Below are 25,721 nucleotides of genomic sequence, written 5' to 3' on the forward strand. Positions count from 1 at the left end.
GTGTGTATTTTAGCTGTACACCGAAGTTACCTCTGCTGATACGGTTTTCTAACAGAGTTAAAAAACCCCACCAAAATAAACCTACAAAACCCAGAAAAAAAGACTCCAAGACTGTGGAATGCTGATACATAGACAGTGTGTAGATTTGAACCAGTAGACGGTGGTACTACGTATCGATGCCTCCTTAGGTGTGTTACAGGAGAAATGGGGTTTGTAGAAGGAATTGTAGAATCACAGAATGGTTTGGGTTGGAAGGGACCTTAAAGCCCATCTAGCTCTGAACCCCCTGCCATGGGGAGGGACACCCTCCACTAGACCACATTGCCCAAAGCCCCATCCAACCTGGCCTTGAACACTTCCAGGATTGGGGCATCTACAGCCTCTCTGGGCAACCTGTTCCAGTGTCTCACCACCCTCACAGTCAAGAATTTCTTTCTAACATCTAATCTAAATCTCCCCTCCTTCAGCTTAAACCCATTACCCCTTGTCCTGTCACTACACTCCCTGATAAACAGTCCCTCACCATCTTTCATGTAGGCCCCTTCAGGTACTGGTAAGCCGCAATTAGATCTCCCTGGAGCCTTCTCTTCTCCAGGATCCTACATCTCTGTGGTGGCAATGCACGTGCTTCGTGATTACGAAGAGTGAAGGCTGCCTACTTGAGAAAGGGCAGCATGTCTTGATGTTTGGAAGGTCTACAGAATGCCTATAGGAAGGCTTGTCTCTTGGGAAGATAATTTTTGACCTTTGGCCAGGGAAATAATGAAGAGGAAGTGTGTGATGTACTGTGACAAGGTGTTGCTGAGCTACATCTTACAATTTAAAGGCCTTACTTATTTACTATTTACCTTGTCTTCGAAAACCAGTGCTGAGTCCTGTACTTTAACTTAAAGGCTCTTAATGATTTTTTTTTTTTTCATAGAATCATGGAATGGTTTGGGTTGGAAGGGACCTCAAAGATCATCTAGTTCCACCCCCCTGCCATGGGCAGGGACACCCTCCACTAGACCACATTGCCCAAAGCCCCATCCAATGTGGCCTTGAACACTTCCAGGGAGGGGGCATCTACAGCCTCTCTGGGCAACCTGTTCCAGTGCCTCACCACCCTCACAGGGAAGAATTTCTTTCTAACATCTAATCTAAATCGATCCTCCTTCAGCTTAAACCCATTACCCCTCGTCCTATCGCTCCATGCCCTTCTGAACAGTCTCTCTCCATCTTTCCTGTAGCCCCCTTCAGGTACTGGTAAGCTGCAATTAGGTCTCCCTGGAGCCTTCTCTTCTCCAGGCTGAATAACCCAAACTCTCTCAGCCTGTCCTCATAGGAGAGGTGCTCCAGCCCTCTTATCAACTTCGTGGCCCTCCACTGGACTCTCTCCAACAGCTCCATGTCTTTCTTGTCCTGGGGCCCCCAGAGCTGGATGCAGTACTGCAGGTGGGGTCTCACCAGAGTGGAGTAGAGGGGGAGGATCACCTCCCTCGACCTGCTGGTCACGCTGCTGGGGATGCAGCCCAGGACACGGTTGGCTTTCTGGGCTGCAAGCGCACACTGCCGGCTCATGTTGAGCTTCTCATCGACCAACATCCCCAAGTCCTTCTCCTCAGGGCCACTTTCAATCCATTCCTCGCCCAGCCTGTAGTTGTGGCAGAGTTTCATGTTTTGGAGCTTCTGCTGTTGGCTTTTGAGGGTGTTGAAATAGATTGTGCTCATCAAAGAAGAGGAAAGGTTAATTGTGTGGTTTTTCTAAGGGTATGAAAACTCAGGGCAGGAGGTCCCTCAGCATCCTTTGCTGCTCTCTCCAGCCCCAGTGTCATCCCATGTAATTTGACTTTCTCCACCGTCCCATCTCAAGGAGGGATAAGAAAGCTTTGATGATAAGACTGAGTCCTGGATGATGATGCTCCTCCTGCTTAAAACAAACCAACCAACCAAAATTTTCAGCAGTTTGATTAAAACACTTTCTTTGAGGAATAGTTACTGTAAAAAGAGCATAATACTCCTACATCCTTAACTTTACACAGTGTAAAAGTGCCTCTACCTGAGTGGCCTAAGCTGTTCCTTTTCTTGTTTTCATTTTACTTTTTGCTAAAGCATAATAAACTGCATTAAAAACATGTTAAATTCCTTCTAAAGCATTAGTTTCCAAATTTGGGATGGAAAAATTCAGTTGTTAAAGTGTGTGTGGGAAATAGGTTTATTACATCATTAACTAGAGTCTCCAGAGTTACCCGAGCTATCGGATCTTTACCGATGCTGTTCTAAAATACGCAGTTGTATATCTGTCCATATAGGTATGCTATCTCTGCCTGTTGCTCTATACGCAAACATATGCGCGTGCACTCTTGTAGGGATAATCTTCCCAAAAGTAGTGATTTATTTTTTCCTATTTCTACGTATTTTTAGGTAAAAAACAATTATACCATAATGATTTTTCAGTCTTCTGCTAACTTTGCTTTTGTTAACAGATTGGCTTCCGTTACAAAGGCGTGAGTCCTCTATGCAGCTTTGTGTTACACCACCCTGGTGAAGGTTTTGCTCTTCTGTGCTGAGACCTCTTCCAGCGCTGGCTCCACTTGGTTGTCCCAGTGGTGTGGTTCTAGCTCAGCAATCCCTTTAGTTGCACGGCTTTCTTTTTGTAAGAAAAGTAGGAAAAATGCTGACGGATCCTGCTTAACTGGCTAAGGCTGAATATAAAATAGGAGATCGCTAAGCATGGGGATATGAGAGTTATGTGAAATCACAAATTGTAGAAAATGACAATTACTTGCTGTATTTCACTGGGCATCCCCTAATGTATGCACCCTGAAATTAAAGGGAAGGAATGTTGGGGTTTTTTTCTGCGTGTGTTACATTGTCAAGAGATACTGTGTAGGCCAAAAGCAAAGCTTGCCTAATATATATATATTTCTTTAACAAATTCACAGGGTGTTGAAACTCCCAAAGGCAGTTGAATCTAAAGATACAGCTCAACCTCAGTCTTGGGAATGCCTGCACTTCAAACTGGGAGCAACAGAGCAGATAAAAACCTGTATGAACTTTTCACTTCTGATTTTTTTTTTTTTCCCCTCTTTTCCTTGAACAAAGACGATACTGCTGAGACGTGCCTTGGGTCCATTGGGCTATTGCTTCCTAGCGCCGAACAAGTGGCTCCACAGCACAAGGGAATAAAATTGTGGGTGAGATACTTTTTGCTGTTTTCTTTCTGTGATAATCCTTCCTGTTTCAGGTTCTTTGGTTTGGTTTGGTTGTTTTTCTCCATATCCCTTGAACTCGTCGAAGGTGATGCTGTGTTTTGCTGGAGTGGGTGTGCGGGTACGTTGCAGGCTCAGTGCTTGCAGACGTTCACCTCTGGATGGCATCTTCTGCTCTTGCGGTGGTTTCCTTGTTTTAACTGGTTGATATTGGGCAACCTCCATCCAAATTCTTCCCCTGGCAGCTGATCTTGCCTGACTTGGCTGCTTCGTTAAGCTCTGGGATGGTCCCTTCTCGCAGTGCGTTGACTTTGAGTCGGGTTTTCTGGCCAAAGCAAGTGTTAATGGGCGCGCTCTGTGAGAAACAGATGGTCGGTGAAGGTTTCATTTTTCAAGGCGTAACGGACTGTATTTGTAAAACCTTTAGAGTTTTTTATCAGCAGAAATAGTTTTCTTAAACTACATCTGTTTTTCCCACCTGGAATACCGTTACGATAATTTGTATCGTGGCTAGAACAGTTGTTTCATGTACTTTAGCTTAATAGTAGGAAATAAGTCTCTTATTGGGTATTTTTGGTTTGTGTGTCTGTTCCTCTTTCATAGAATACTTCAGAAAGTATTCTAGAATTAGAAAAAAGGAATGGCTTTATATATCTTTCTGAATCAGTTGGTTATCTTGCACTTAATTCTTATGCAAGAAATCATGATCTTTGAAACACATCCTTAAAAAAGATTTTATTTCTCTTCCTCCCTTTTCCATAGCATGGGTAGAACTGGCATGTTCCAGCCCCGTTTCGTACACAGAGCTAAACAGATTTGTAACATGCGGTAAATAGTATGCAGAAAGTATGCCTGTTAACGTCCTGAGTAATCACCAACAACAGAGTAAATACGAGGTTAATGAGATTAAGAGGAAAGAGGAACGTGTGTGTTTGAGTGTTCCTCCCCGTGGCCCCGTAGCCGGTGGCAGCCCTGTTTCTGTTGACGAGCCCAGCATGGCTATAGACGCAGGAGTGATTTTGCTGCTTTTCCCCACACAATGCTTAATGAGTTCCTACTGCTGGTATTTTTCTTTAGATACTGTATAGTATTATTAAAACCCACTCAGATTTTGAGCTTTTTTTTTTTTAATAAATCTTTATTTTTATTCTTTTTCCCCCCTATTTATTTCTAGTGCTGGAGCTCAGTGGTAAGGAGTCTGATTAGCCCTTGTTTTCCGAAGCCTTCTCCTAGGTATATGATACTTTCCTAGAAGTCTCCTCAAGGCCATCAGAGGAATTGGCCCAAGTCTTTTCTGGGAAACATGGTACCATCAGAATATCATACCCAGAAGTTCATTGAGATTTAACTTATTTTTTCTTTTATCCCAAGCTCCATGTTGACTTGATTTCATTTGTCCTTTGCCTTTCCCCTTCTAAGTGGTCTCCATCACACGCTCTCCGTTAAGTCTTGCAGGGAGATAAAGACCCGTTTCCTAGCAAAAACATGACTTTTTTTCTCCTGTAGTATCTCTCAATCCCTCTCCCTTCTCCATGTTAGTGGGTTTTCTGGACATAGTGCTCTCTGTCCATCTTCCTCTAGCATCTTCTGGCAGTCATCAATGTTATCTCAATGTCACTGCCACAGAATTGTTTATTTGAGTTTTCTCCACCCAAAACTGCATATGCGTGGTTGACTCAAAGCTCTAGGCACCAACTCCCCTTACTGGTCAGTTGACAAACTGCAACATATTTTTTTCTATTTTAAATGAAAATGCATTACTGAGAAACCTATTTCGTTTACTCAAGATAAATCTTGTACTTCTCACCCTACCTTTTCTTTTTATGGTGGTTCTGATTAAACCATGAACCTTCTACTTAAACAATTCAGGTAGAGTATGGGCACTGCATACTGCCTAAATGAATTATTCCCCTCTTAACTTTTGTTTTTATTTAGAATCATAGAATGGTTTGGGTTGGAAGGGACCTTAAAGATCATCTGGTTCCAACTCCCTGCTGCAGGCAGGGACACCCTCAACTAGACCACATTGCCCAAAGCCTCATCATTTGTTGCAGGTTTTTTGTTGTTGGTGATGGTGTGTGTTGGTTTTGGTTTTTTTTTTTTTTCATATTGCAATTTATTTTCCTCCTGTTTCAATTGAGTAGGGCAGTGGTTTCTCTCTCGTATCAGCTCTTTTGCATTTGGGTGTGATGATGACTGTTGTCCCCTATCACAGCTTTGCCTGGAGCTGAGATTTCCTTTCCAGACTGCGTTGCTGGAAGTCAGCCCAATGTCTTGGCATGGGCTGGGCAAAGTAGAAGAGCACTCAAGCGCTTCACTGATGCTGTGGGAGGGAGGAGATATAATTCCACCAAATTGTTTTCCATCAACACGGCCTTGGAAAGGTCTTCTGGGTTCATCTTGACATGATGGTGTAATAGTTTGCTGTTCTCTGGAGAGCTAAGAATCATGGAATAGTTTGTGTTGGAAGGGACCTTTAAAAGTCATCTAGTCCAACCCTGCTGCAGTGAGCAGGGACATCTTCAACTAGATCAGGTTGCTTAGAGCTCCATCCAGCCTGACCTTGAATGTTTCCAGGGATGGGACATCTATCACCTCTCTGGGCAACCTGTGCCGGTGTCTCACCACCCTCCTTGTACAAAATTTCATCCTTAGAAACTAAGATGAGTTTTTGATGGGAGCAGTTCTTCCCCTGCCTTGCAAAGCCATGATACAGGGCAGTCTGTGGGAGAAGAAAGTAGGTCTTGAGTTTGCTTGATGGGATGATCTCTCTCCATTTTCCTCCAGTTCCTGTTATGGTTGGTAACTGGGAGACCAGTTGAACTCAGTGATGCTCCCACAATGCTGAGGCTTTTGGCCATCAGCCACGTTACTCGTTAGCGTGCAGAGAGCTCGTGCTGATGCCTCCAGATGTTGCAGTGTAGTCGGACAGAGAGATTGCTGATATATGCAGGACAGCAAGACCTTCGTAAGGGGAGGAAGGTGTTAAAATCAATGGCACAATTCCTTGTAGTTTCATTTTGATCTCTTTGCAAATAGAAAAGTGACGGAAACAGCGAATGAGTGTATGCGAGTGCAAGGGAGGGACTTGCACGTATTCCTGTGTGAGGGCAGGGGAAACTATTCAGCTTGCTGCAGCACGTTACTAATATTTGTGTAGAAGCGCTTAAAATTTTGCAAGAGACATAAGACTTGAGAAATCCACTTTGTTACCTTGTAAGTGGATGATTAAACCTTCTGCATTTTCTTCTTTTTCACTGTGGGAATCTTTTAAGTTGTTATGCTTGTTTTCTTTGGAGATCATATTAAAAGCAAAGAGTGGAATCATTATTTATTTATTTATTTTTGGAAAGCGCCTCTCTCTGCTTTATGCAAAAGCACTTTAATTGATCTTTCAGACAGTTAAGGAGAGGACAGAGAAGAAAATGTTTAATGCAACATATAATTCTTTCTGGTTTTGCATCAAAATAAGAAGCCACTTTACTAAGATTTATGTATGTAAACACATTTTATGTGCACAGTGCAGCTATGTGGTAATCTACCTACTGCAGCAGGCTGATGCAAAGACATACCTTGATCAATGGTATGAACCGGTTCAGGATAACTCCCATTTTCTTGCCACCTTGATTATCATTGTTGTAATTTTTTACATTTGTGTTTGGTTTTTTTTTTTTTTAAATTGAATCTACTTGAAGATTAAAAATTAAAATGTTACGAGGCCATTTCTTGCTGTGCTATACTGAAACAGAACAACACCCCATTAAACCAAGAATCTTTCCTATGCATTTTGCAGCACGAGGATGCTTCGGAGGCACGTGAGATCCCTGTGCCTTGTCTTTAATTCTCCCAGATACACAGTGCTGCGTTACCGAGTTTATGCAAGCCTGGCGATTGAACAGAAATTGCCTGAATTGCAAAGCATCGCTTCAGCGTCAACACCTCCCTCCTGCTTATTTAAAGTGAAACAACGGGGGGGAGGGGAATTTGATGCTGTTGTACGCTTACCTTCAAGGTTTGAGGTCTCAGCTTCTTTAGTCTGCACATGCTGGCTGAGGTGGGAATATTAATGGGCTGGAATCACCTTGCTTTGGCTCCAATCGTAGTCAAAGGTCAAATAAAATAGTGCGTATTGGGTCTTTTTCAGTGTTTGTGATTTGTTGTGGCTGAGATGTGGGTGATGTACACGTGTTAATGCACACCTCCATGGTTTGCTCTTTCATTGCTAAAGATTTCTGGGGATATCTGGACATAACCTGGAAGAGTCAGCTGAGACACTGTGTCCAAAAGGTCTCCCTAAAATAATGACCTGTATCCTGTCATGGTGGACCGAAGCTGGAGTTTGATGGAAGTGTATGGCAGAATGCCGTGGGGATGATGGAGAAGGGACTGAGCTTGAACACCACATCAGAAACCTCTTCCCTTCATGTAGACAAAGTAGAGCTGCACACAAATGTATCCTGCTGTTGAAGGTCCAGCTGGTAATCACTGAGTTTTGAGCATTGCTGTAGGATATAGGTTGGTTCCTGACTTGGATAACTTCAAATTTACTGGAGAGTAGATGGGAGTGAGGAGAAGATGATCAGCATCACATCCAATTGAGAGGCTGGAAGCAAAGCCCAGCTCACAGCAAGGAAGTTTCAGGACAGTAGGTCCTGAGGAAGTCTGATGTCCTACACAGACAGATTTGGGAAGTCCTCTGGAGCCTAGGAAGACTACAGAGATGTGGACCATGGGGTTGTTGGCACCTTCTTGTGCTGGGGAGTTTGTCCATGCAACTGAGTTAAAATTCTTGGAAGAGATTTGACTTTTTTAGAAGTTGTGTGAATGTCTAAAGTAAGCAAAACCCTTTGCTGAAATAGATTTTGATATTTTGGAAATGTTCAGCTGCATTTGTTTGAAATATGGCATGTGCCGTGCCTTAAGAGTGCATTTTCAGTATATTTTTGGGTCCCTCTAATTTAACGTTGAGCTCAAGAAAGAACAGCCTCTGTTGTCCCCCACAAAACAAAACAAAAATAAAAAAAAAAAGAAAAAGTGGTAAGTAAGCAAAAAGAGCTTATCATGAAACCTAAAGTCACTTAGAAACATCTAGTTTAGAAAAGCATCTTTAGAAGCTCATTCTGCACTTTTATTGCAAGAACAGTGTTATATTGCTGTACTATATCAGAGAACTACATAACAGCAACTCCTCTGTCCTGAACGACTGCCTAAAGCTGTAGGTTTTTGTGTTTAACCCGACGAATATTTTAGCTTGGTGTCTCCAGAGGCAAAATGAAGGAGTAGCTGCTCTGAGGGATTAATACAGAGTGAATTAGACGTTCGTAAAAGGCATTAAAAGCCGCAAGTGCTGTAGTGGGATTGCGTCCCAGTGTTGGAAACAGGAGGTGAGATGCTGCGGTGTCCGTGGGGAAGCTGTGAGCCAGAGGCTGTTGCAGATGGACCTGGCCGTTGTGAGTGAAGCCCTGGTCTGGTCCAGGCGTGGGGACAGCTGTCTGCATTGCAGGATGAAGACAGCCGGTTATTTACCAAGTAAGTGCATAGATGAAAAGTGCTTAGATCAGATGAAAAGGGGCAAAAAAACTCCCCAAAAACCCAACCCCCAAGTTCCTCATATTCCCAGCATCAATCGTAAAAACAGTTGTAAAAAACCTCAGGGGTGTCTCTTCTCTGTTCTTGCACAGTTTCATTAAGCACCACAAGCCAAATGCTTGTGCTCAGCACAAGGATGCCATTTCTTGACCCCAGAAGCTGCATCCCAACATCTTCCCCCGTCTCCCAGCCACGAGGCAGAAATAACGCAGCGTGCTGAGCTAGGAGATACCCAAGAACTACCTCACAAACAGAACATGGTGGTGTCCTCTGGGTGTCCTGCTCCTACAGCGTTCCCACACAGGTCCAGGATGGGAGCCAGGCAATATTTTTGATCTAGGTAGCCACTAGCTGGGGGTGTTGAGACCCGTTTTCCCCACTATCAGAGTTATTCTGGTGACCCAGCAATGCTTGGAGCAGCCCGGCCCTTGTTCTGCTTGGCTGGGCTTGGTGCTGGTTTTTTGCCACCTTCTCAGAAATCGCTCTCAACTCAGCTTGCTTTTTTTAGAAGCGCGCTTTCATCATTTGTAATACTAAAGGCTCTCCTGCAATGGAGGAGTTCTTGGCTGTTATTTTTAACTGAATGTTTCATTGATCTGATTTACAGCATGAGCTGCTGGCTTCTGTGTTAGCAAGAGAGCGGAGAGCCAGCCATGGGGTGGGGTGGGGAGGGAGCAGCGTGGGGAGGTCTTGACTTATCTCGCTTGTCAGAGCTAATGCATCACGGAGCTGCAGACCAAAGATGAGGTTTTGCATCATTTTAAGCCAATAAAATCAGGGCTCCGCTCTCTTTTAAGTGGAACCATGGACTTCAACCCTATCCAACATGTTGGCATTGGTGTGCTGGTGTCTGGTGAGCCAGTTCAAAAGCCTGGTTTGTTCAAAATAAAACCTACCAAAAATAAAAAAAAAAGTGACTTAAATTGTTGGTAGATGAGATGTAATCTTAGCCCGATGAGGCAGCTTGCTACTCTTGCTTGGGTGGAATTAATCTTGCTTGCACCCCAGCTGAGGAGGGTGAGTGGCAGCCACATGGTAGGACCTCGTTTGGTGTGGTAGGGTGGAAGGTGGTTTCTTCTGGGCGCTGCCGTTGTCTTTGATGGGGAGTGCAAAGCTTCCATCGTTGATGCTTTGCTACATGGTGAGTGCAAACCTGAACTAGGAGCACCTGAAACCTTCAATGACAGGTGTGAGTGTTCAGCTCAGTCCAAACCTAGTGCATAAATAAAGCTGGAAGCCTGAGGAATGGCTTATTTTTCTACTTGGTGAACCAGAAAATTAAATACAAATACAGTGTTTGGGGCATGGGTATGAAAGTGAGAACAGATGAGTGCTATTAAGTTGTTTTCAGAAGTGGAATTTTTTTTGTTAGTCTGAAGTCTCTCACTTCCTTTAAGGCTTTCTCCTGTTGCTGTCTTTCTGCCTCTTCACTTTAGTAGGTTGGCTGAGTAAATCACATCAGAGAAAAGAGTACACTTCGCTGATTTGGGCTTTTCTTGTCTACCCAACTGTCAATGAACATGTTCATGAAGCAAATAAGGACTCATAGATAGCTGGGCCAAAGAGCATGGCGTTGAGTGCACCAGTGAAAAATAATTGAACGATACAATGGACTGCTAATGACTACACCGAGAGCAATGGGTGGTGGGACCTTCAAATGTTGGGATACGGATTTAGCAAAGGCTGCCTGGTTAGTCAACACTAGGGGATCTGCCAATCGACCTGGCCCGGCCCAATCAAAACTCCCACGTACTGCAGAAGGGGATAAAGTCCCCATAGTGCACATAAAGAATATGGAAGGGAAGGCAGTCGGGGTTATCCCTGCCTCGGGCAAAGGCAAGCCCATCCCTGGGATTACTTTCACTCAAGGACCTGGGTGCACCTGGTGGGTGATGTGGAAGGATGGGGAAGTCTGATGTGTACCATAAGGGGATTTGATTTTGGGTGAGAATAGCCAATGATTTAAATTGTATTAAATTATTTGCTATATAACCCTGCCACTGTATATCATCACTACTCCACTTGATATATGCCATATCAATGATATTACAGTACGAATCACCTAGATTGATGAAGAATGAACTTTGATGAAACCAAGCAAAGTGCAGCAGTGATGGAAACAGAATTGACTTCAGCATGCAACAATCCAACAGCACACACCATCTCTCCTGCCCTGGAAGACTGTTATGATAGATGGAGCCCAAAGTCATGGATAAAATGAACTCCGCTGACTTTTTAGAGGGATGGCCCATAGGCTAAGGGAATGATATCTGTGTGTATATATCAAAAGACAGGAGAAGTGGTGGTGATCAATTGGAATGTATTGGGAAGTGTGGGTCCTGGGCATGACATGGATGGTATAGAATAAGGGGTGGACACCTTCCTGGTTTCAGCTGGGATAGAGTTAATTTTCTTACTAGTAGTTGGTATAGTGCTGTGTGTTGGATTGACGATGAGAATAATGTTGATAACACGGTGTGGTGGGTTGAGCCTGGCTGGGGGCCAGGTGCCCACCAGAGCCGCTCTCTCACTCCCCTCATTCACTAAACAGGGGAGAAAAGGCATAACGAAACGCTTGTAGGTCGAGATAAGGACAGGGAGAGATCACTCACTAATTATCGTCACGAGCGAAACAGACTGAATGTAGAGAGGGAATTCATCTAATTTATTACTAGGCAAAACAGAGTAGAGGAGTGAGAAATAAAATCAAGTCTTAAAACACCTCCCCCCACCCCTCCCATCTTCCCGGGCTCGACTTCACTCCCGGCTTCAACCTCCTCCCCCCTCAGCAGCACAAGGGGGCAGGGAATGGGGGTTGCGGTCAGTTCAGCACACATTGTCTCTGCCGCTTCTTCCTCCTCAGGGGGAGGACTCCTCTCATCGTTCCCCTGCTCCAACATGAGTCTCTCCCACGGGGTGCAGACCCTCAGGAGCAAACTGCTCCAGCGTGGGGTCCCCCACGGGGTCACAAGTCCTGCCAGAAAACCTGCCCTGGCATGGGCTCCCCTCTTCACGGGTCCACCGGTCCGGCCAGGAACTTGCTCCAGCGTGGGCTTCCCATGGGCTGCAGCCTCCTTCAGGTGCCTCCACCTGCTCCGGCGTGGGGTCCTCCATGGGCTGCAGGTGGAATCTCTACACCCCCTCATCCTTCCTCCACGGGCTGCAGGGGGACAGCCTGCCTCACCATGGCCTTCACCACGGGCTGCAGGGGGATCTCTGCTCCGGCGCCTGGAGCACCTCCTGCCCCTCCTTCTGCACTGACCTTGGTGTCTGCAGAGTTTCTTACATCTTCTCACTCCTCTCTCCGGCTGCAAAAGCTCTCTCTCTCTAAGTGTTTTTCTTCTTCTTAAATATGTTATCACAGAGGCGCTGATGGGCTCGGCCTTGGCCAGGGGCGGGCCCGTCTTAGAGCCGGCTGGCATTGGCTCTGTCAGACACAGGGGGAGCTTCTAGCAGCTTCTCACAGAAGCCACCCCTGTAGCCCCCCCGCTACCAAAACCTTGCCACGCAAACCCAACACACACGCTGATATTTTGGTTGTTGCTGGGCAATGTTTACACCAAGTCAAGGACTTTGCAGCTTCTCACACTGCTCTACCAGTGAGGAGGCTGGGGGTGCACAAGAAGCTGGGAAGGGACACGGCCAGGACAGCTGACCCCAACTGGCCAAAGGGATATTCCATACCATATGACGTCATGCTCAGTATGTAACTCGGAGGAAGCTGGCCAGGGCCTGATGTTGTGGTTTGGGAACTAGCTGGGCTTCGGTTGTCTGTGGGTGGTATGCCATTGTGGTATGCCATTGTGCTGTGCATCATTCGTTTTGTGTATTGTATTATTGTTGTTGTTATTATTATCTTCCTTTTCTGTCATATTAAACTGTCTTTATCTCAACCCATGAGTTTTACCTTTTTTTCTTTTTTTTTTTTTTTTTTCCTGATCATGTCCTCCATCCCAGTGGGGGCAGGGAATTGAGCGAATGGCTGCGTGGTGGTTTTAGCTGCCTGCCAGATTAAACCACAACAATCATTTGACATTGATCTCAATGTCGGCAAGGTAAACACAGGAAAATTCAGCGATTTTTTTTTTTTTTTGTATCATCCAGTCAACTAGGTAGTATGTGTCCAGGTGTAGATTACCCATGTATGCTGCTTACTGCCTCTCTGGTATTTGGGAAGATGCTTTGGAGAACCATTTGAGATATGGATGGGGCTTGAAGCTGCGGAGGGGAAGCATCCATGGATATATGGAGGATGTGGAGAGATTGTGACAGTGTCGTTGTGGGGATAAAGAGTAGGGGAGCAGGGGTTATCATGGCAGGAAGCATTTTGTAGGGGACATGAGCAGGAATGCTCAATCACTGTTGGCTTTGAGAACATGTTGCTCTACAGTACTCAGTGCTACACAGTGTGGAAACGTGTGATTTTATCACTGCTAAGGCATGTGTTGAGTAAACAGAATGGACTTGGAGACTCTTCAGTTGAAGGGGAATGTGACTTTTTTTTCAAGATACTATTCTGGAAGTTGGACGGTTAGGGCATTTCCCTTAGTCTTCCTGATCCAAAATAGCTGAATTGCCTGACATTCATGATACTTAGTGTATGTCCTGTCTTCCCCTGGAAGTGGAACCGAAGAAATGGTAATGTCAAGGAACCTTCATATGCAAAGTAGCACAGTGACTATCTTTGTTTTAGAGATTCTGAATTGTTTTGTGGCAAGTGTGTCGATGTCCAAAGCTAGAAAGGAAGGTAGGATGAGATTCAGCCTGTCCTGTTGAGATTGAGGTTCTTCATATCTTCCCTTTCTCTCCTTTGGCCTCAGCATGAAAGTCCCAACTGGAGTTTGGACCCGCTAAGTCAATGACACAGTGCTGTGTGCCAGTTACCACTGATTCAGCTGGGCAGGGTGCTGGGCCATCTTGTCTAGACTATGGTTTTGCCAAGAAAGGTTGGACCAGATGATCCTTAAAGTCCCTTCCAACCTGGTTTCTGTGATGACATGCAATGCAGATCTCTATCATGTTCTTCCAACAAAACCACATAAAGAGTTTCTCCTTTACTTGAGAAACTGTTTTCATCAGATAATAGTGTTCAGATGGGAAGAAGTGAACTCTACATTTCTTATCTCCTGCAGCATTTGCCAAAAGGCTGAAAGCTTAAATCTAGCCAGCTCAGGGCAGCAATCCTTTGCATTTTGCGGGAGGGAGATCCTGGCTACCGAGACTTCTGCACTAAAAGGAATGAGCCAGCTGGGAGATGAGAGAGAACTCCAAACTGTTGTTCTCTGTTGGTGTGTATGGCTTTGCCAAGGAGGAGGTTCCTGTCACACTGGGTGCTACTATCGATGGCACTAGTGTGCTTCATCATAGGATGTTCTGGGCCTCTGAAGATGAGTATGTTCACGTGTCTGGGGTGAGGAAGGCTCTTGCATACCCAGACTTGCTCTTTTCCCTGAATGCCCAAATTAGCTCCTTTTTCTGTTGAGATATTGTTTGTAAACTTTTCTGTTACCTTCTGCTGACTTCAATTTACCAGTGACCTTTCTTGCAGCCTGAATGCAGCGTTCTTGGTACTGTGAGCAATATAAACTGTCTCAAATTATACCTCTCGCCCTCCATCCATCTCAGTTTAGTTTTGCAGGAGGATTGTGCATTATCACTTGGAATTTGCTTTCAGAATTGAGGATGGTGATAAATAAATGCTGGTGGTAGAAACTGGAGAATGCGGACTGCTTTAGCTAGGCTAACGTGTGGAAAAGAAAGAAGAGTGGATATATTTTTTATTTTTTTTTTTCTTCATATATGCCTTGGATAGACCTCTGTGTCATCTTCAACCTACATTTTCTGGGACAGTAGGCAAAGATGCTCATGTCAGCTGATTTTCCCATCTCACAACTGGAAATGCCAGTTAGGGTCATTGCAATAAAGGCAGCTGTGACTTGGTTAGAAGCTGGACCGATGCAAACTCTGCCATGTGTGCTTCCCTTTGCATGCTGCCTCTGCACCTGGAATTGTTTCCATCTCCATGAGATGACTTTCAATTGGAAACCTACAGGTGTGTTGCTGTATTTTTCTTAGTAATCTCTGGCACTCCTTTAATTTTTACACTGCAGTTTAGTGGAAGGGCTGTTGAGATCCAGCTGTGTTGGCATTCATCAATTTTACTCTGACTTGACTGCAAACAAGACTGTGTGTTAGATGGCAAAAATCTTTAAAATAGCAAAGCAAATACATGCAATGAATGATTTAGATCTAGTTTCTGGAGTAAAGTGACAAAAGTTGGGTCATTGTTTTAAACTGAAGCACACCTTTCTGTTAGTCCTTTGCTCTACATAATTATGGTCCCAATTTCTTGATCGAATGGGAGAGTAATGCGGGTGGATGCATTTGTCAGAGTATGACAGGTTTATGTTGGTAATTATGTGTGTAATTTGCTGGTTGAGCACTGTATATTTGGGGAGCAAGAACATGGTCTTCAGGCCTCTGGTTGTGGGACATCTGCTCCTTATTGAGAAGTTTTTGGGAAGCAATATGCTGATACTTTGGTGCTTGTCAGACTACGTATATGTGAGGAAGCCCAAGTGGCTGAAGTGACTTTAGGGCTGGAGCAGTAGTGGCTGGCTACGTTACTGTTGGCTACACCACCAAGATTGGCCTTGCTGTTGGTGGGGACACCAACCAGGATGTCACAAAAGAAACATCTAAAATACAAGCCTTAGAAGGAGGATCTCCATCTGTTCTCTATGCTCCATCTGCTGAAGAGCAAGTAGAAGGTGCCTGGTTTCCTACAGATGTGCCTTTCACCTCCTGACACATCTTTTGCCACTTGCTATCTCTAGTTGCTACCCTCACCACGAGAGAAATCATAACTCTGGATGATTGCCCATTTGTTTACTCATAGGTAACCCACATGCTGGGTAGCTGCTGCAAGTGTTGTGTTTTGGTCTACTCCACACTGGTGTTCACTTATCTTTCGTTCTTTGATTCAGCCCTTAATATTTGACTCAAGTTTTGGGGTAGTAATTATGTTTTAAGATTCTTTTTGGTTTTGTTTTTTTCTTTTCTTTTTTCTCTAACTTGATTGAAGCTGGCCAACAGCTTGAAGTTATGGGAGCAGCTGAAAGGGTGGGAGAATGGAACGTAGTCAGCGTAGACCATTAATAGTTTTTGTATCGCTGTAATTCTTTGTGGTGATCATCACCACGTTGCTGGGAAAGGCTGAGAAAGTGGCATCTGTCACTCTGTGACCATGGGAGGCTGGTCATTTTGTTTGCAAATATGGGAAAACTATAGGATGAGTGTCTGGAGGCAGTGCCATGGTAACAAGTAGTAAAGACTTCTCCATCTGCTCCAGAAGATCTCCTGGTGGAGAATCTCAAGAAATGCATCTCCTGTGACTTCTGCATCCCTTGTGACACAGCATCTCTCTTGACTTTTGGTAGCCTATTTGTGGAAGTATTCAGGGAACATATTCTCCTACATATTCTCCCATCTGTCTTTTTCCCAAATTCACTGGCCTTGGTGTATGCTTAAGAATAGACTTGCTTTCTGCGTTATGTTGAGAAGGCAGTTAAGAATTTATTTTTTGACCTTCCTGTGTTTAGATGATAATATTTTTAGTATCTTATATGATGGCTGTTTCTGAGTTGATTTGTAGTTTGGACTTTCTTTTCTCATTTAAATGCAGAGGGGAAAGTTGGATCAACGTCTTAATCAAAAAGATATTTCGGGGTGTTCTGTCACCCGAACCAGGTCGTGCAAGACCCCTTGCTGTAAAAGCAAGAGCTTGGCTGTACAGACCTTAAATAAGCCTGCAAAAAGGAACCCCAAAATATCACCCTTCCCCTACCCCAAAAAAAGCGCGAAATGAGGAGGAAGAGATTGTTTCTCTACGTAAACTTTTTTTATTATTATTTTTAATTTTTTTTTTTAATTGGCTTCCCCACAGTATAAGTGATTCAATGGGCTTTTTCTTCTGTTTGCCACTTATTCCATCTTAAGCTTGCTGGCAGATAACTAGGAACTGTCTTTTCTAAACAAGGGATAATACAGGCAAGAGCATCTCAAGTGAACTTAAGATTGTAAGATATGGAAAAAGCTTCCTGTAAAATTATGTCTATTTGGAATGTGATGTGTCTCTTGAATGCAGCGTAATTGGACCACGTTCAGCTGCGTAACTTCTGACATGGATTGGCATCTGGTTCTTTGAAGGCTTAATGGTGCCTTTAATTATAAGTAGTCTAGGAACTGCCTAGTGAGACACAGGGTTCATTTAGCTCAAGAATCTCTCTTTTGGATGGTGACCAGTAATAGCATGCTCAAAAGAAGAGAAGTAATGCCCTGATATGCAAATGAGGTGATAATTTCTCCCTGGGTTTCTCCTGATGGTTAATCATTAAGGCTGGCTTAAGCATTTGTGTTACAACTTAGTATGACAACTTTGGCTGGTCTCGGTATGTGCTTCCCTGTGCCTTTGGATGCTTGAATTCTTGGCCCCCACAACCTGTACTACGGTTCAATTACTCAAAAAATTTCACTTATCTCTTGAGAATTTCCTGACTTTTCATTTTTTTTTTTTGCGGGAGATTTCCTGTTTTTTCTGGTATGTGGTAGGAAGCACAGAAGTTCCAGATGTCTTCACTAAATTGTTCCTTATTGAGTTCGTTTCTGCTGTGTCTGGTGTCAGTCTCCTTTCAAAATCAAACTCATTCCTTCACTGTGTCTCCTTCCTTCTCCCCTGTTGCCATGGGGCAAGGAGCATTTTTGCTGCTCATCTCTCCTCTTTACTTTTGTCAACTCCTTCTCTATTGAAAAGAACAAGATCCAAATGACACTGCACCACTAATTTTACCTTATAATTTTAAATTATAATAATCTGTAGTAATTATATTTTACTTTATAATAATATCTATATTATTCTGTCTTCTTTCCTATACATTCTATTGCTTACCTGAAAGTAGTAGCCTTGGCAAAGTTACTTTCTGAGGTGCCAGCGGTGAGATCCAGTCCCTTTTCGTTGACTTCAGTTTGCGTTAGGAGCGTGCATGTTGTAACAGTTGCTCTCCAACATCACTTTGCATTTATTGAGCCTGGCGTAGCTAATTCCAAGCCTTATCAAAGTAAATTTCCTGAAGGCTTTACGTAAGAGGAAGAATCAACTTGCATGTCCAAGGAGGCAGTGAATTGGTGTTTGAGGTCCATGAGCTGCTGTGAGGGTCTTGACCTGTTGTCCCCTTCTTAATGTGTTGTCCCCTTTGCTCATCAGTTGATGTCCCCCGTGAGGCTCGGTGGGTTGTGTTCGCTTCTGCGGTCAAACTCAGGTAGTGATGATGCTGGTCCCAAGGGATTTGAAGAAGTTACTGGAGACCCGTGCCTCCTTCCATGGTCAGTGGAGCTCCTTTGTGGAGACTCCAGTCTCCCTCCCTTGACTGTAGAGAAGCCAAACTGGATTCCTAGACACAACCCTGGTTATGTGGATGAGCTTGGCCACAGAATGGCTTTTTCTCCTTTTCCTTTTCCTTTTCCCTAACACGTTCAGGGAATTTAAATTGAATTCTGTTTTCAGATGCGCTTACTCAGCACTCTGGCTGCTGTTCATAGCTCTGCAAGCCTCTTCCTTGCACATCCCAATCCTTTGAACGATCGGAAAATCTTTGACGAAGCATTTAATTAGCCGTGTTACGGCCTTGCTGCCTGGACTTGGCAATGTTCGTGATTCCGTTTGCTTCCTCCTAAACTGAAGGTGCGGCCAGAGAAAAGATGGTCACGAGCATGAGACCTGAAGTCCTTCTGAGCTTGTGCATCACCCACGGAGCTGCTTTGAGCTTTTGTCTCCACTACTCAAGATGGTTTGTCCACATTAGAGAAGCTCGATGGAAAGTTTCCTGCCATTGGCAGCGATAAAATAGAGCCAGTAGCATTAACTGCATCCAAAGTTATGACTCGTAGCAGGCTACCATCGTTCTAAACCCTATGTGTTTAACTCCTTTGCAGAAGGCATCTTGTTGACACAGTAATTCTCAAGTCACATCCTGGTTGGGAGTTGTGACACCAACCATAAAGGTCATCTTTCCACGTCGTCCCAAATGTGGTCATTTGAAGGATCCTCCACGTTTCTTTCACTCTTTGATCCGGGAGCGCTTTATTTATCCATCCTTCTGGCATCTTTGCGAGGAAGGGACATATTGAGAGAGAATAATTTGTAGGACTTGGTGCCATGATGCCATTTTGTTACAGCATAATCGCGCTTGAAATATTCAATACAAGGTCGTTCTTGAGGTAATGGCAACGATTGTCATGAGATTATGTCACATGTGACTTTTTTTCTTTTTTGCAAAGTTTTCTTGCTGCCTGTGAGATAAATAAATGATTGTATTTGCGTTCTTAATAGCCGGTATCAGAAGTGAAGCACTTCAATTAAAATATTTCTAGATTTGGGTTTTTTTCTCCCCTGAATAACACTGTTTTATTAGCTTATGTCCTTACCTTTTCCCCCCTCTTTAAATAATCCTAAAATCCAGATACAAACTGTTTCCCTCTGCCCACATTCTGCATAAAACATCTATTTCCAAAAATAGCAGAATGATGTTACATTTTATTTTTTGTAGGAAGAAAAATAGCGAGTTGGAGGTAAACAGCAGAGTGAAAGTTCTTTGAGAAGATAGGAATTGCTTTTTTTCTTTTTTTTTTTGTTTGGGGTTTTTTGGGGTTTTTTTTGTTTGTTTGGGGTTTTTTGGGGGTTTTTTTGTTGTGGTTGTCATCAGATCTGTACCAGCTGTGACCGTGACCTGGTGGTGGTGTGGAGGTGCTGCAGCTATTACTGTGACAGTGGAGGGACAACAGAGAAAGGGCTGTAAGAACATGACTACAGTATTTCTGCATTTCGGAAGGCTACAGAGTTCATTTCACCGTCAAAGCAGGGCTGAGAGAAATGAATCCTGTTAAGAGCACCGTTTTTGATGATTTTCACAATCAATCTGGAAAAATCCGAACGCCCTTCCATCCAGCCTAGGTAAAATAAAGGTAATTCAAGGCAGCTTGAATATCTCTTTTTCTCAGAGATTTTCAGCAGATGTTGTGTTTTAAAACCTGATGAGCTTTGTGGTTATTCAGAGATGTATGTGTAGTACCTGCTGCCTTGTTACTGAATGGAGGAGCTCAGATTTAGTATCAGCAGTGCTTTCTTCTTCAGCGTGGTGTTCCTCGTCCTAATTTCTGGGGAAGAAAGTCCTCTTCGTAGTCAAAAAGGGACGCTGGGATAAATAAAGTGTTCCCATATGGTAATTCTTGCGCTCCAAAGTTACGAAGAACCTTTGATCAGTCCTCTGCATGATTATCTTAATATCAGGAAGGCTGATAATGTAAATGGAGATTTCAAGCTTGACCTGATTCATAAATAGGATAAGTTAAAATGATGAATGTGATTGAGTTATTTTCTGCAGCTGCTTCCAGGGCTGGATTGATTTAAATTTCTGCTGACAAGGCGTTGAGACCGCTGGAAAGGACATCCCAGAGCCTATTATCAGAGTGCCGGGGAAGGAGGAGCGTTGGGAATAGAGCGAGATGCAAAGGGTGGGTAGATGGTGGTGGGCTGGCTGGGCTCCGAAGCCTTGGTCTAATAGTGAGGTCTTCTGCAATAATTTGGTTTGCTTGTAGCAAAATAGTTCCATAAATATAATAATTTTTCTTGGATGGTATGTTCCTGGTACTGTCGCTGTAGTTGGTACATCTCAATGTCTGTTTCTTTTCTTGCATGGTACTGCAGGCTCAAAATTGCTGGTGAAATATTTTCAGGAAAAAAATGGAGTGTGGGTACATAGACAAATACTGATTTATTGATAAAGACTGCTGTTTGGGTTATTTGCGTGTTCTGGCAAAATTTCCATTGGCGATGAATTCTCTGGTCCATGTCAGGATTTTGTCTCAAACCCAGACATTGTCAAAAGCTCAGCTGTGATGTGCAGGTCCCATGCTGGATCCATGCTTTGAAAATACCTCTTCTCCAGCATCTCAATTGCGTACCTGAACATCGGACTCAAATCAGTTTTCCTTCTCTTGTCTTAAGGTTGCACCTACATTTAACTTCCATCATAGTTAAAATTGGGTCTGAAAGCTTTGACGTCACAGAGGTTCATGGTTGTGAACCTGCCTGGAGGAGATCTTGCCTCTTGGCTCTTGGTCTTGAAGAAGGACCATGTCAGCAGGGATAGCTATGCTGAGTAGGACAGAGGATTCTGCCTCGTATTCCTACAGGTGCGCATCTCCTTTGCGTGGTTGTACGCTCTTCCATTTCTTTTGACTCCAGACTTCCGTTTTCAGCCCATCTTGGTTACCCTATTTTCCATGTAAAGCAGGTGCTCCACTGATCCACTGAACTGAAGACTCCTGCGTCAGCGGTAAGATTTCCTTCCGCCGCGTAGACACCACATCCGTAATGATCCTTTGAAAACAAGATGTATCGTTGTAGCTAGGGGGGGAAAAGAGTTGTGTCCATGATAGACGCAAGGTCCTGACCTGTTTTTCTGGCCGGTGTTGGTGCCGATGATGGTGATCTGGCAGCCTTTGAAAATCATCTCCTTGGTCTGATGAGACCTTGTAGCTACCATTTAGGTCTGTTTCTATGGGATGTTGCAAGTGAAAAGGTTTATTTTTTCACAAGTGTAGAATATGAAAACTTATGTACTTTTTATATATAAAAATACATATTATATGTGTGTATAAAGATATACAATATATATTATATATGAGATATATATGTAGAAGATATAAACAGTATATAATATTGGGGCTTTTTTGCATTGACAAGTTAAAGTAGCAACAGGGGAGAATTGCCCGAAATAGAGCAGCACTAAATCGAATTGATTTTTGCCATTTCCTACCCATTATAAGCCCGATTTAACCCCCTCAGTTCCAGCCTTTGCTCTGAACCGATCGCCTGAGCCCCGCACCCCCGACGAGCAAGTACTGCGCGAGAGTTAATTATTGCGGCTCGCTTAGGTACAAGTGTGAGAGGCTTTGGAGGCAGAGGCAAAAATACCCTGAAAACCTTACAAACAGAAAGCCCCAAAGGATTTGGCTTTCTGGTTTATTGGTTCTGCTGTAACTGGCTGCGTTTTCGTCAAAATAGCATCTCCCGTTGTCAATTTGCGAAGGAAAAGGCAGTCCAGTTCTGGACTGAAGTACGGGGTACACCGGCTTTTGGTTCTCTGCTCACATCTGGGCAGGGGCTCAAAATGTGTCATTTGCTAACCTTTATTTTTTGTCAGCGTTAATATTACTGCATCCTCAGTTCGTCCTTTAAAGAACACGGTTGTATATCTGTCTTGATGTTAACGTAGGCACGTGTCCACAGAATTGCAGTGTGCTCTCTCGCCCAGTATTCACCCCTATCCATATATCTTATCTACCAACTCTGCTTTCCTTAACCTGCAAAGAATTAAAGCACCTAAAGGCTGGAAGCTTTGGCAGCCTGAATTAAAATCCTTTAATAAATCAGCGTTCAGTAGTCTTCAGTGCACCGTGTAAAGGTAAATAGCTACCGCATCTCCCCCTCCTGCTGCTTCATGGCTATGTCCTTGTGTTAAGTCCTCAGTAAACCTCCTTCTTATTGTGGTTCCTCTGTAAATCCCGCAGATTGTAACGGGCTCCTAAATCTTGCAATTTGGTGGAGAAAATATCTTCTGTGCTTACTTGTTTGTTACTTTTAAGAGAGTCATTTGTATTTGATCAGCTTTGCACAGCTCCCTGTATATATATCTTCTTTTATTCTTTACACAGTTCCCTATATATATATATCTTTTTTTTTTTTTAATTCTAAAAATCTCGTCCCACGCTAGGTAAACTTCCTCAACCTGTTGTGAAGCGATGCCTCGTTTTTATCAGAGAGTCAGGATTTAAATGCACGGTCGACGCACCCTGCAGTTTAATGCTGCAGAGGTATCTCGGTAACTGTTCCCATTTCTGCTCCCCGCTTGCACGGCGCGTGAGATCATCCGATCGTCTTTAACTTCTCCCACATCCGAGCAAACCCTGTGTTGGCGAATGCAGCAACCCCGGCTCAGCTGATGCGCACCGATTTACAAGATTGGGGTTTACCTGCTGCTTTCGCTTCGGGAAGGGGATGTTGCAGCATCTGCACCTCTATAGGCATCTGAATTACAGCCCCATTTATTTATTTTTTTTTCCCCTCCCCATCTCTTTCCAGGACTGCTGCTTTTTCTGGGACTTTAAAAAAAAAAAAAAAGTTAATTTCTTCCTACTCAAAAATCAGAGCGGTGTCTGGTGCTGGGAAGGGCTTTTACAAACGCTGCGCAGCGCTGCTGCTGGGAACAGCCTCCCATAGCAACCTTCAGCTTGCAAGCTAAAATCACATCACCCCATATGACAGCTTTATTACTAGATTGGCACGTGAACCCTTTGGAGGCAGTCTAGGTGACAGCAAAAAAGTTCCCCTAGATTCTGTCTTTAGTTCTGTTTTTTTTTTTTTTTTAATTTATTTTATATTTTGTGGTTTTTCTTTTTTTTTCACTTTGAGTTTTATGTTTGGGGTTTTTGTTCTTTCTTTTTAAAAATTTTTCTTTCTCAGATAGAATAAAAGTTAGAAAAGTGAGAGACACCATTCTAGGTAAGGTAGAAGATCTCTGCCATGAGATATGACACATGATTGTGACCATCACTGCAGCAATTTCAAGTCCTTCACTGCTTTTTGGGGTTTGTGTTTATTGCAGTAGTGCTGCGGACCTCCAAAGGGTTAAGGTCCTTCTCACCCAAGGACTAAGCAAATGGGTGGCAAGAGCTTGAAGGTAACGCATTTGCCATCAGCACAGCAGCTGTCTGGTAGGTAGGAGGTAGCTTTTGAAGACATGAAGATGGATGATGCAACATCCTGTGTGTGGTATCTTTGGCTTTTGCTTGCCATCCTTGGATAGTGGGTGCTGTGCAGGTGGTCAGTCAAGAGGTCTGGTGCTGTAGGTCAAAGTCTATCTAAACCAATGGTCGGTGGGGCTGTGCAGTAGCTGTTCTGCTGTCACCATCTCTAAGGAGATTTGGGTTGGCAAACCGAGTGTTTCTTGTGTTAGGAAGTGATAATTTCATCAGTCTGAGCTTCATGGGGCTGATGAGTTTGGCCCAAGGTGAGTCTGGAGTATGCTTCTGAGTTTTGCTAGAGTAGCATCTCCCTTCGCTTTCTTGGTGGAGGTTCTTCTGGCCCTGATCCATCAGCGCTCAACATCAATCAAGACCGTGCTGACATACGTGCTGTTCCTCTTGTGCAGCCTGTCTGCAGACTTGTGTCAGACCTTTGTGCTGGTTATTGGCTTGCTTCCTCAAAGCTTCTGTTGATGAAGGGAGGCCTTGAGGAGTGGATGAAGGTCCTGGAGAGCTGGCAGAGGGGACTCCTGAGAGCAGTTGTGGGATGAAACCAGGACATTCCAGATCCCGTCTGAATTAAGGCTGGTGATGGGAGAGTTTGTCTCCTGGGCTTTTCGTTGAGCTTGGCATTACTGATCTGATGGACTTCTCTTCCCCACCAGAAAACCAATTGCAAAATAGCTGCTTGCAGCCTTCAACCACCCACGTGGACACGTGTGGCTCACTCTGAGTTGGTGGCTGCTGGGACTCCTGTGGCTCCAAGGGTAAGAGAGACAAAATGCCTTGTGCTGTTGACGATACCAACTTCAGTGATCTCCCTTGATCATATTTCACTGGTGCAGATGTAGTCCCATCCATACTTGTGACCCACCAAGTCCATGCGAGGAGCAGCATCCCTCCTGCTTGCTACTGGAGCTCCGGATTTCTCTTCCCAAGCTCTTCTGGGGAGGAAGAAAGCTAAGCGAGTTATTTTTGGGTGGAGAACAGGGGGTGGCTTTCTGGGCTGGCTGTAAGCAAGGAGACAGCCAGACTCAGACCCTGGGAAAGCGATGGTGATAGAGAAAAGGCTTTGGAGCCCATGTGAGGAGCTGCCTTGCTTTATCTGTGGCTCCCTCAAAAGCTTTTCAAGCTTTTCTAACAGGCTTTGTGAGTATCTCCGTCCTCTCTTTAAACCCCGTTCCTCTCCATCCCTTTGCACTTTATAGAGAAGCAAAGAGAAGTGACTCATTACGCAGCCTACGAGGAAACTTTAATGAATAAATGCATTTAAGAAAAAGAAGAAAAGAAAAAAGAAAACAGAGTTCTGTCTGGGGCAGAGTGATGCCTTTGCTGTCTTGAACTCTGAAAGAATAAGTTAGGCTGCTGCTTTTTAGTAGCTTTTAATTAATTGAGTTACTTTAGCGCTGCTGTAAAGACTCATAGAACCTTGTTGAGACTGGAGCTGTGGGTTCGGGGATTTTTTTGTTTATTTGGTATTAATTTGCTTGGAACATCAAACTTTGCAAATCTCCCAACTATTTCCCTTCTCCCGCCTTCGAACTGCCTTGACGCCGGCAGCATCCCATGGGGAGGAGGAGCAGTTCGGTGCCCTGCAGTGCTTTCTGGGCATCCTTGGCACTAATTGGAGCAAAGCGATGTCTGCTGAGGCACCTGCCGTCTCTCTGAGGTTGATGGGAGCCTCTTGCCTTTCAGAGGAGCTATGCTTTTCTGCCAAGTCCCTGAAATAAATATGTTTATTTAGCTTTCTTCCTTTGCTGCTCTGATGGAAGGAACCTTGGTGACACTTTTTGCTTTTTCTCCGGTAATAAAATAACCACATACACCTGCAGTTTTAAAAACAGACCTTGTGCATCCCCTTTCTTGCTTCTGCGTCTTCGGTTCTGGTTGGGATGTCTGTGCTCAGGAGTCCTGAACAGAGGGGAATGACGGCGTCCATATGTATTTATAGAATTCACGCAATGTATGTATTATATATATCTTTATAAAATTATATATATTTATGTAATTCATGCAATGCATGAATTTTGCAGTCCATAGGAACAATAGGGTCAGATGGCTGGGGCTGGTGGTAATAAC

The 25,721-nt window shown here is 44.0% G+C and overlaps 1 protein-coding gene across 10 annotated transcripts in view; it reads left to right on the forward strand.

Moving 5' to 3' along the window:
• Positions 1-25,721, forward strand: part of TSNARE1 (t-SNARE domain containing 1) — a 498,360-nt gene that overhangs the window by 15,072 nt on the left and 457,567 nt on the right. For 3 of the 10 annotated variants that reach the window (XM_054816243.1, XM_054816239.1, XM_054816248.1), the window contains exon 2: positions 3,085-3,176. The exons of 4 other annotated variants lie outside the window; for them this stretch is intronic. The gene's annotated coding sequence lies outside the window, so the exon portion shown is untranslated. Of the gene's footprint in view, positions 1-3,084; positions 3,177-24,307; positions 24,410-25,721 lie in introns of those variants that run through there. 3 more of the 10 variants (XM_054816242.1, XM_054816250.1, XM_054816247.1) reach the window with 3 other exon arrangements.

This window comes from Grus americana, chromosome 2 (genome assembly GCF_028858705.1).
Source record: "Grus americana isolate bGruAme1 chromosome 2, bGruAme1.mat, whole genome shotgun sequence".
Lineage (NCBI taxonomy): Eukaryota > Metazoa > Chordata > Aves > Gruiformes > Gruidae > Grus > Grus americana.